The sequence below is a fragment of the Leuciscus leuciscus genome (genome assembly GCF_965113295.1).
Source record: "Leuciscus leuciscus genome assembly, chromosome: 17".
Taxonomy (NCBI): domain Eukaryota; kingdom Metazoa; phylum Chordata; class Actinopteri; order Cypriniformes; family Leuciscidae; genus Leuciscus; species Leuciscus leuciscus.
Window position 1 is genome coordinate 122321 of NC_138741.1, and position 10442 is coordinate 132762.

Sequence of the window (10442 nt, forward strand, 5' to 3'; positions counted from 1 at the left end):
TAGTTCATACCGTTTTAATACCCTGCATTTTCTTTCTCATTTTTAGGAAAATCACTTAATTACCATTGTTTATTTCTATACCAAATGTCATACACTTGCAATGAAGCTAAAAATATAAACAACTACATCATTATGTTGATATCCTATATTTTTACAATAAAACTTACGACAAACATGTCTTCTAATATCCTCAGTTGTTGCGTATACCGAGCTGCATCGAACACATTTGTAAATTACTTTCCTTGAAGCCATTGTGCGAGTTCACTTTAATAGTGCGTGCTTTATATACATGTTGCTGCTGATTGGACTGCAGTTCTGACACACCCACCAAACAAGAGCAAACGTATCTCAAACCCTGTTGCACACCGGTGCACGCCGCTTCCAGGACACATGACGTTCAACCCGGAAACCGTAGCAAAACGTTGCGCACCGTTTTGAACTTGAACATGCCCCTGGTCTTTTGAAAAATGGTTGAAAAACACCAATTGTAGATAAAAAATTGGCACTAATTGGTATACGCCCCTTTTGGTTTTGCATGTGGGCTTCTCAGTAGTTAATTGATGCTTCCTTATTAGAGAGAAAACACAAGGTGCGTCCTATACGGAAGTCTTGTGTGTTTGACATGCATGAACTCTCTGAGTTTCAAACAATGGTGTATATTAGTGGTGGGCAGATCGAGGCTTCGTGAAGCAATGAAACAGTTGAACCAAATGGGCCATATTGTTTCGAGGCTTCGAATCAATCCGACACCCGTCTCAACGGTGACACCTAGTGGTCACTTGCAGGTGTTGATCTGAAACAACCTTGACGAGCCATTAAAACATTTTTTTTTTAAATTATTATTGTATTTTTCTAAATGTGAAGCTTGTAACCTGTAGGCTCCTCACTGTGCATAATGTTATTTTGGTCCTGCAAAATGAATATTAATAAAAGAAATCAAGTCACAATGTCTCACTTTTTTAGAGATTTTTATTCAAAAATATTAATTTCTCTGCTGTGGAAGGACTTAGCCTACTTCTTTTTTTACAGATAATTTCTCCAGCCTTTGAAAAAATCCTCTCACAAGGGACACTTGTTGCTGGCATGCAAATATATTTTTTAGCTAGGACATACTTATGAGGAAAGATTACTGCTCTCTCTTTCCAGTAAGTTAGTGGATCATGAGTTCTGGGCAAATACGCATTATGTATTTTTTCACTTCCACTGTGGCATCAGCTGTAGCATTGTGTATCATCTGGGTTTGATGGATACATCAATAGGGGTGGTAGTGGCGCAATGGATAAGACACATGCCTTTGGTGTGAGAGACCCGGGTTCGAATCCACTGTGAGACACCAATGTGTCCCTGAGCAAGACACTTAACCCCTAGTTGCTCCAGAGGCGTGCGACCTCTGACATATATAGCAATTGTAAGTCGCTTTGGATAGAAGCGTCAGCTAAATGAATAAATGTAAATGTAAATGGATACGAGTATCAAAAAGTCCCCATAAACTGTCCTGTGTTTCTACTGGTGTTGATGTTGATGGTGATGATGATGATGATGGGTCTGATGTTGACACAATATCACAATACACACATCTCACTTTATTTGGGGTTTCTAAATGGAAATGCTCCCACACCACAGATGTACGGCATCTCTTCTGGGGAGCCTCCATTTTATCTATCTAGCCTATCCAAATCTATCTATATGAATCTATCTATGTATCTAGATATATATCTATAATCTATCTATGTATCTAGATATATATCTATAATCTATCTATGTATCTAGATATATATCTATAATCTATCTATGTATCTAGATATGTATCTATCTATAATCTATCTTTGTATTTATATATGTATCTATAATCTATCTATATATATGTATCTATCTATTAATCTAGCTTGCTATATATATTTATATCTATGTATCTATTAATGTGTCACGTATACTCTGTCTGTCTCTAGCCTATCAGTCAATGTGTTGTGTAAATTTAAATGTAAGCCTAAATAGCCTATAACTAATCAAATCGCACTATGTCACTATATCACCAAAAATCCGCTATCTCAAAATCAAACTCCTCTCACAAAAACCCATGAGGTCAAGATGCGTTGATTTCACTTTTATAGAGATGTGCGATTGTGTGGTCTGTTCCCGCCCGTGTCAATCAAACGCTGATTCGACGGACCACACCTGATGAAACACTTAGTGAAACACTTCGAGGCTTCGTTTGGCCATAGTCACGTGACATGGGTGTTTTGAATCACGCTTCGGATCAGTGTTTCGAAACATTTGCGCTTCGGGATCTCGCAAAGCTTCGGAACGACTGTTTCGCGTCAGCCATCCCTAGTTTAAGTTGTTTTTATTTATTTTATTCACAGATGTGAGATATGTATACAATATTTGGGAATGTAATTTTTTTTTGGCAGTGTCACTGTATGATTGAGCTGAAGCTGGCGTGACGGCCTGTTTACAAAAATATATTGTCTTATGCAGGTATGCATTGACAAACCCTATTTTTGTGTTTAAGTTTATATTATCGGTTTCATGTTGTTTAAGTGTATGGAGTTACTGCGTTTTCTCCGTCTCTGTGCTTTTTCTTTCCTTGCTTTTCTGTCTTTCTCCCGAACTGAGTGTCACTGTATGATTGAGCTGAAGCTGGCGTGACGGCCTGTTTATAAAAATATATTCTCTTATGCAGACCCAATCCGGCGCTCTCCTGTCGTTTTTGCACTGAATATACAACACAACGCAGACAGAAGCATTCGGTTACACTGGTGACGTGACCCGTTCGATTGTTCAGCCGCTGCCGAACTCCCGAGGTTGCTGCACGGAGATTAGAAGACGGCGGATTTCATCGCTTTCCCGCTTAATCGTGGGGACGCGCGGAATGATGCACGGAGATTAGATGACGTCGGATCGCACCGTTTTTCCGTTTCATTGAGGCGATGCACAGACTACTATTACAGAGGTTAAGAAGACGTCGGACTTTGCCGTTTTACCAGTTCACCTAGGAGACGCATGAACTAAGCTTACAGTATTTTTGAACCAGCAAGATTAAGAGGTATCAAACAGATATAGATTTGATTTGATAGCAGGTTAAATGTTTTAAGTGATTAATAAATTTATTAGAGGTAAAATCAAAAAAAAAAAAAATTTAATTTAAATTTATTCAGCTGTGAAAGTTTTATTTTGGCAGAGGGGTTTTGCCATTTAGTGTTCAGTGTACTCCTGGGAAGTTGAATAGCACTGATTATGATGCTAACAGAGTACATTTTTTCTACTCCAGTGTCTCATGATATACCTCCACTCGAAATGAGTTTATCAGAACCTACTGTAGTACTATCTAATGAACAGGTAAAACAACTGAGCTCTGATATCAGTCAGTCGATTAAAGCCAGCTTGTTTTCTAGCAGTCAGTTACCTACATCAACTTCGTTTAATGACTGTCAGAGGTGCTCACAAGTGACTCAGTGTGGTACCACCATCATTGATGCTTCAAAGATGAACCTTGTACTGAAAAGTGGTAGAGAGCCACCATACTTCCGTGGTGACAGCTCAGATAAGTGTTCAGTCTTTGAATGGGAAGAGTTGATGAGAGCTTACCTTGAAAAAGGGAATTATTCTGGTCTAGAGCGCATTGATGAAATCATAAACAAATTGATAGGCCGTGCAAGGGATGTCATTCAGATATGGTTGCGCAATAGCGCCTCAGTCTCTAGGACTGGTGATGTAGATATGGTGTTCCGCGTCCTCAAACAGCACTTTGGGGGTGTGATATCCACAGGTCTTCCTATGGCTGATTTTTATGCTACGAAACCATATCAAAATGAGGGTCCTTTTGATTATTGGATCAGATTAAACAAAGCCGCTGACCTAGCTGAACAGCATCTTAAAAGTGAGGGCAGAACATTGCAAAATCGGGACATGGAGCTTGCAGTTATGTTCATACGTAATTGTCCCGATAAAGGTCTCTCCATGATGTTCTTGAGCAAACCACAGCGTGAGTAGACCGCTGCAGAGGTACAAGACCGCTTAGATGAATTTGTAAGAGACCGCAAAGTATATGAGTGTCAGCTCTTCACAGGTTAGACCGAACAGCTCGACTGCTGCTGTCGATGGTCACAGTCAAAAGCCCCCTCAGGGAAACTATTGAGCCTACATCTGGAGGAGGGCGATGGTAGGCATATGAGTTCAACCTCCTTTGATAGTGATGACATTGAGTCTGTATATGCTTTCGTTTGTGAAAATGTCCCAAAGTCTAGCAAAGTAATCTTGCAAAACACCATGAGAACAGCTCAAAATGAAAGTTTGTTCTACACTAATATTTTAGTGCAGGATAAAGTTGAGTTGAAAGGAATGTTGGATACTGGGTCAATGGCGACTACCATCAGTGCTGCTATAATACCCATGTTAAAACAAGCAGGCGTGATGACAGATGACATGCTGGTTCCAGCGGATATTATTCTAGTGGGTTGTGGGGGTAAACAAACCAGTCCTTTAGGGCTATGCGATTTGAAACTTGAAGTTTATGGGTACAAGTTTTTAGTCCCAGTCCTGTTTGTCGAAGGACAGATTGATCCCATTGTTTTGGGTAGCCTACTAATGTGCTTAAGCCACTTATACGACATTTCAAGTCAAATGATGGATTTTGGCGTGTTATGAGTAAACCTGATGCAACGGGCCAGAGTGACAGTAGCCAGTTTCTTTGTCTTCTGTCTAACCTGGAGAGATGGTGTGGGGAGTCCATCCCAGATAAGGTCGGAACTTTGAAGTTGAAAGGTGCTGTAACTCTTCAGCCTATGACTGAACATTTGGTGTTGGGTCGTTTACCCACGGGTACCGTGTTATCAGCTGGCAGTACGGTTATCGTTGAGCCTTGTACATCACCATGTGTGAACAAACGGATAATGGTTGTGTACCATATGTGTGCTAATAATACTTGATAAAAATGATAAAACTTCATATAGCAGGTTAATCGATCAGAAGATTCTAATAAACGACTCTGGGAGAGAGTTGACAAATTGAGATCAAGAAAACCATATAGGATATAATACATATATTTTCAAACTACAACAAAACAAACAAACAAACAATGAAACATTAAATTTGAATGGCCATTCATAAACAATTGCGCAGAAAGACAATAAATTCATATACGTCACATTGTCAACATGATCAGACCATCATCTAATAACTATGACCAATATCAGTTCATAGTTTAAGTCATCATCAGTCCATTAGTACAATAGCCCCACCCACCCCTAGTTCATTAACCCATTTAAACCGGATCACACATCTGTGTGTGTTTACCTTTAAGACCGGATCACGCATCTGTGTGTAGTCACCATTAAGCCCGGCAAACGCGTCTGTGTCATTTTAGCGGTGTCGTCTTTTTCAAGGCACATGGCCAATTATATGCACTGTAATTGGCTGAAATATTCTTGGGGTGAGTGACAGAGTAAAATGCTTTGTAATTGGTCGAAATAAGCCTACACATACAGCAAGTTTTATTTTACCGTCTTTTCTGTTTTCGTGGCATTTTTAAACACCGTGCTAGCGATCCGTCATGGCTGACTCAAGTGATGGAAGTGATATTGATGAAGTTATGGAGGATGACACAGGACCAGATGCAAATGATATCCCAGATGATTTAGATGTACCAGCCGATCGCGTAGTTAGAGAGCAGTGGATCTTAGCGATGTTTCGAGAGGAAGAGGAGGATATGCGCGACTTCGTTGGCTTCCAAGAAGAATGGAAGACCGACAACTTTCACTCTCGTGAGAAGATCCCGTATAAACGCGAACCAGGCGTCAAGATAGAGCTTCCAGATGTTGTTACACCAATACAGGTATTCTCCCGTGTTTTCACGGAGGAGTTGTGGATGCGACTTGTAACAGAAACGAATCTTTATGCTGTTGAGTTGAGACTGTACTGTTCTGTTGATCTGTACACTCACCACCAAGTTATGAATATGGTTTCTTAGTGCTATGGTTTCTCTGACGCTTTTATATACAAATTTTAACAAAATTAAAATAAATTATTGAAATTGTTATGTGAAGAAGTAACCCTCTGTTTTGTTTTGGGTTTTTTCCATAACTTTGTATCAGTGATGTTCACTTGTCACTTTGGTACCTCAAAAGTATGAAATAATGAAATAAAAACAGATCTGTACTGATTTTCAAAATATTCTTGATTTTTTTGTTGTTTATAGATTTTAAAAAAAAATGCAGTTTAAGATTATGGCCAAGCAAGTCAGTCAAGTTGAAAGCCCAAGAAGTAAGCTCTCAAATGCTTTTTATTCCATGTTTTTATCTGCTATAGAGCCTGAGAAATTAAGATTTTAGTAGGCTTTGACAAATTTTGACAAATATTTCTGGAAACCCTTAGGTTTTGGGAGGGGGTTTACAGAAAAGTACTTAGGCATAAAAAGGCCTTTTTTAGCAGGCGTTTTAGGCCTTAATGGGTTAAACCCACACTGGGTATGGATATCAGGGTCAAGAGGGTTTACAGTGAAATAGTCTGTGAAAGGGATGAGGTGTGCTGCAGTGGGCAATGAGTAGGAGCGGTGTGGGGGAATAAGTTCATGGGCTGCAAGGAGCCCCCTACTGGCCTAGCAGGAGTAGCTCAGTCTTCAGACTGTGTAAAAGCAGTCTCTATATGGGCTCACAGGCTTGAGGCCTGCTCCTTTGTTAGCTCGCCATCAAAATCACCTGGCCTGGTTAACACAAAGCCATCGTTTCAATTAAATAAATAAACAAAAATCAATTAATACAAAAACAATTCAATGTGCACACATTCAATTAAATAGCACTATTTGTACTATAAACAAATTAAATATACAAGTTCCCAAAAAGTATAAAAATGTACAATATAAACCATAAATCACATCCAAAGTCCTAATAAACATTAAACAAAAACTAATCTGAATGTCTCAAACTAAATACAAACAGTACAAAAGAAAGAAATATAGTCATATTCCAGGTCAAATATAAAGTGCTTAGTGCCACAAAGTATAACATTATAACATTAATTTTGGCAATACAATGCTTAGTGCCATAAAGTATAACATATTAATTTTGGCACAGATAGATTTCCCTATAAGTGTAAAACACTACGATGTCGATGAATGAGTAAAACGCAGATCCAATACCACTGAGATAGCAGCTAGACAAACAGTAACAATTCACAACACTCACCAATTCCATAGATAACACTCCTCACATACACTCGTTTGCTACAGCTTAGGTCACGGTAAACGGCTCCTGAGATCGTAACACACACACAATCAATAAATGCCAAGTAGGATCACATAAATGCCAAGTGGTTCATCTTCTACCAACTTACAGGCAAAAACTTAAAACTGCTAAGCCAGTAATAAGGACTGTAAAGAGATGGACCAACGACACAGAGCAGGTCTTACAAGCCTGTTTTGAATGCACTGACTGGAGTGTTTTTGAAGCTGCTGCCAGCGATCTGGACGAGCTCACAGAGACTGTAACATCATACATCAGTTTCTGTGAGGATTTATGCATCCCTACCAGGACTTACTTATCATTCAACAATGATAAACCATGGTTCACACCAAAACTCAGACAGCTTCGTCAGGTCAAAGAAGATGCCTACAGGAGTGGGGATAGGATCTTGTATAATCAGGCCAGGAACACATTGACAAAGGAGATTGAAGTGGCTAAGAAGAGCTATGCCAAAAAGCTGGAAAACCAGTTTTCCTCCAACGACCCTGCATCAGTGTGGAAAGGCCTGAAAGACATTACCAACTACAAGACACCATCCCCCAGCATCGACAGCAACAAGCATCTTGCGAACGAGCTGAATGTCTTTTACTGTAGATTTGAGACCCCCGATCAGACACCCCATACCCGCCCTGACCATCTCTCTACACAGCCATCAACACCTCCAGCCATCCCCCTCCCCTCCCCCCCTGCACTTCAGATCAGTGAGGATAATGTGCGTCAGATCTTCAGGAAACAGAAGAGAAGGAAAGCACCAGGCCCAGACGGTGTTTCACCAGCCTGTCTGAAAACCTGCGCTGACCAGCTGGCCTCTATCTTCTCACTGATCTTCAACAGATCACTGGAGCAGTGCAAAGTCCCTTTCTGCTTTAAACGCTCCACCATCATCCCAATCCCGAAGAAACCAAAGATCACAGGACTCAATGACTACAGACCTGTTGCCTTAACATCTGTGGCCATGAAGTCATTCGAAAGACTGGTGTTAGCATATCTGAAGGACATCACTGGACCCTTGCTGGACCCCCTGCAGTTTGCCTACAGAGCAAACCGGTCTGTGGATGATGTGGTCAATATGGGACTGCATTACACCCTACAACATCTGGACAAACCAGGGACCTATGCAAGGATTCTGTTCGTGGACTTTAGTTCTGCCTTCAACACCATCGTCCCATCACTGCTCCAGACCAAACTGACCCAGCTCTCTGTCCCTAGCTCCGTCTGTCAATGGATCACCAGCTTTCTGACAGACAGACAACAGCTAGTCAGAATGGGCAAAATCACGTCCGACAGCCGCACCATCAGCACCGGTGCTCCACAGGGATGTGTTCTCTCACCACTGCTCTTCTCCCTGTACACAAATGACTGCACCTCTAAAGACACCTCTGTCAAGCTCCTGAAGTTTGCGGACGACACTACTGTTATCGGACTCATCCGGAACGGTGACGAGTCTGCGTACAGACAGGAGGTGGAGCAGCTGGCTCTTTGGTGCAGTTATAACAACCTGGAGCTGAACACGCTCAAAACAGTGGAGATGATCGTGGACTTCAGGAGAAACCCCCCTGCACTCCCTTCACTCACCATCATGGACAGCACTGTGACTGCAGTAGAGTCATTCAGGTTCCTGGGCACCACCATCTCTCAGGATCTGAAGTGGGACACTCACATAGACTCTATTGTGAAGAAAGCCCAACAGAGACTGTACTTCCTGCGTCAGCTGAGGAAATTCAACCTGCCACAGGAGCTGCTCGTACAGTTCTACTCAGCTGTCATCCAGTCCATCCTCTGCACTTCCATCACCGTCTGGTTTGGCTCTGCTACCAAAACCGACCTCCGTAGACTACAGCGGATAGTTCGGACTGCTGAGCGAATCACTGGCACTACCCTTCCCACACTCAAAGTACTGCACTCATCCAGAGTGAGTAAAAGGGCTCGCAAAATCACTCTGGACCCGTCACACCCAGCACACTTTCTGTTTGAACTGTTACCGTCTGGTCGACGCTACAGAGCACCGAGCACAAAAACAACCAGACACAGGAAAAGTTTCTTTCCCCAGGCCATCTACCTCATGAACACTTAAATGTTCCCCTACTGTGGAACAAACATGTGCAATACTTCCCTCAGACATTTCATTATAGCACCTTATAACTTTATATATATTTATAATTTATAATCTTTTATTTTTATTTTATTTTTATTTTTTCTATATTTTTATTTTTTATTTATACCTATGTTACTTGTCACTTGTCTTGTCACTTTATATTGTATGTGTACTGGAAGCTACTGTCACCAAGACAAATTCCTCGTATGCGCAAGCATACTTGGCAATAAAGCTCTTTCTGATTCTGATTCTGATTCTGATAACAGAAAACATCAGAACCACCCTAACTGACCTGCAGCTCTACCCACATCGGCGTCCCACTGCATCTGCCATGCTCCCTACCTCGGCGTACTTTACTTCCTGTAAACCACGGCAGGTCACGTGACCTCACGCCGTCACGTGATTGGACGCAAAGACTCTCGTGAAAGTATGACAAAACATCGCAAGATTTGACCGGGAGAATCAATATGCAGATAGGAGAAAATTAATTATTAAATTGAATTAATAACTAAGAAATCCTATTCAGGATGTATGACCTGGGTTACAGTTGGGCGTATTGTTTCTCCATTGTGGGGAGATGGGTGGCTACCCATGAAGATTATCAACCCCACTAATGCAGAAATAACTCTACGCAGAAATTCGAAAATTGCAGATGTTTTTCCCTGTGTTGCTTTAGAGGATTTTGATCAGTTGTCTGACACTTTGACTGTTCACCAAAATGTGGGGGAAGTGCGAAGTTATAGTTCCTGTGGTAGCCTCACTGCGAGAAACGTGTGTAGTGACATCTGTGATGTGAATGATAAGCTGGAAAAGCTAGGGCTCAGCTCCATTCCAGTTGGTGGCTGTGAAGTTTCTGTGCAGTGCAAAGAGAGACTTGTTGATTTGATTGGGGCCTATGAGTCTGTCTTCTCGAGAAATCATCTAGATTGTGGTGAGGCGCAGGATTTCTGCCATTAACTTCTGCCAAGTAAATTTTTCATCTCTATTTTTTGTGTTTATTTAAAATTAAACAAATCTGATATTATTTTAATCTCCAAGATGTTATATAACAGTTGAGATAGTTCTTTAATGCTTCGCTAACTAGCAGAAGACACTCGCCGGGTTTAAAT

At 41.1% G+C, this 10442-nt stretch overlaps 1 long non-coding RNA gene across 1 annotated transcript; it reads right to left on the bottom strand.

Moving 5' to 3' along the window:
- Window positions 1-6455: 6455 nt before the first annotated feature.
- Window positions 6456-10162, bottom strand: LOC309478578. Its single transcript, XR_014199043.1, has 3 exons — window positions 9626-10162; window positions 7182-7247; window positions 6456-6700 (listed from the first exon to the last, which is right to left on the bottom strand). It is a non-coding gene; the product is annotated as an uncharacterized lncRNA (long non-coding RNA).
- Between the last annotated feature and the right edge of the window lie 280 nt (window positions 10163-10442).